Below are 1,942 nucleotides of genomic sequence, written 5' to 3' on the forward strand. Positions count from 1 at the left end.
GAATTTCATTTCGTAGCAGTCGCGCTGCATATGCCTTCTATGAATGTGCCAAACAAAGAATTTCCATGACAGAGCGAAGTTTTCCCCTACCGTTTCCTTTACATTCAACCTTGCATTCAACCTATTCAAACACTTGTTCAAACACACGGAACCCGAACCGGGAACAAAGACATATCCAGGGCAGACATATCATTGCATGATGTTCGTCCCCCTCGCATAGGCAGAACTACGGAGTCGATAGATTTTCGGCGACTCCGAATTCCGATTCCGAATCTGATACCTGCTTCCAAAATCGACTGAGTCTCTGACTCAGAAGACCGACTCCACAGGCCTGCCCCAGCCCATAGCGCGGGAACCGGGGCGGCAGTGAGGGCAAGTTGTCCCCCCCCCCCCAGCTCTGGTGCCTTGGGGGCGGTACCCCCACAACTTTAACCCTCGCACCGACGGGGAGTGTCTAAAAAGCAGACGAGATTAGCAGACGAGCCCATGCTCAGTAACTACTGGACCGATTTTAATAATTCTTTCACCATTCAATAGCAGGGAACTTATATAGGTGCCGTTTTTCGTTTTTTGGCGATTGGTTCACTCTGACTGGACCAATCGGACCAAAATGGTCCAGAACCATACACCCCCTTAAAAGCAGACGAGCCCATGCTCCGAAACTACTGGACCGATTTCGATGAAACCTTCACCATTAGACGCGCCGTGGTCTGAAACGGTGCCGTTTTTGATAATTTTTTGATTGGTCCACCCTAACTGGTCCAAATCGGTCCAAAACCCCTAAAATCTGTTGCAGACGAGCCCATGCTCCGAAACTACTGGACCGATTTCGATGAAACCTTCACCATTAGACGCGCCGTGGTCTGAAACGGTGCCGTTTTTGATAATTTTTTGATTGGTCCACCCAAAGTGGTCTAAATCGGTCCAAAACCGCTAAAATCTGTTGCAGACGAGCCCATGCTCCGAAACTACTGGACCGATTTCGATGAAACCTTCACCATTAGACGCGCCGTGGTCTGAAACGGTGCCGTTTTTGATTATTTTTTGATTGGTCCACCCTAAGTGGTCCAAATCGGTCCAAAACCCCTACAATCTGTTGCAGACGAGCCCATGCTCCGAAACTACTGGACCGATTTCGATGAAACCTTCACCATTAGACGCGCCATGATCTGAAACTGTGCCGTTTTTTATAATTTTTTGATTGGTCCACCCTAAGTGGTCCAAATCGGTCCAAAACCGCTAAAATCTGTTGCAGACGAGCCCATGCTCCGAAACTACTGGACCGATTTCGATGAAACCTTCACCATTAGACGCGCCGTGGTCTAAAACGGTGCCGTTTTTGATAATTTTTTGATTGGTCCACCCTAAGTGGTCCAAATCGGTCCAAAACCCCTAAAATCTGTTGCAGACGAGCCCATGCTCCGAAACTACTGGACCGATTTTGATGAAAACTTCACCATTAGACGCGCTGTGGTCTGAAACGGTGCCGTTTTTGATAATTTTTTGATTGGTCCACCCTAAGTGGTCCAAATCGGTCCAAAACCGCTAAAATCTGTTGCAGACGAGCCCATGCTCCGAAACTACTGGACCGATTTCGATGAAACCTTCACCATTAGACGCGCCGTGGTCTGAAACGGTGCCGTTTTTGATAATTTTTTGATTGGTCCACCCTAAGTGGTCCAAATCGGTCCAAAACCGCTAAAATCTGTTGCAGACGAGCCCATGCTCCGAAACTACTGGTCCGATTTCGATGAAACCTTCACCATTAGACGCACCGTGGTCTGAAACGGTGCCATTTTTGATAAGTTTTTGTTTGGTCCGCCCTAAGTGGTCCAAATCGGTCCAAAACCGCTAAAATCTGTTGCAGACGAGCCCATGCTCCGAAACTACTGGACGATTTCGATGAAACCTTCACCATTAGACGCGCCGTGGTCTGGAACGG

The sequence above is a fragment of the Amphibalanus amphitrite genome, unplaced genomic scaffold (assembly GCF_019059575.1).
Source record: "Amphibalanus amphitrite isolate SeventyFive unplaced genomic scaffold, NRLGWU_Aamphi_draft 000133F_arrow, whole genome shotgun sequence".
Classification (NCBI taxonomy): domain Eukaryota; kingdom Metazoa; phylum Arthropoda; class Thecostraca; order Balanomorpha; family Balanidae; genus Amphibalanus; species Amphibalanus amphitrite.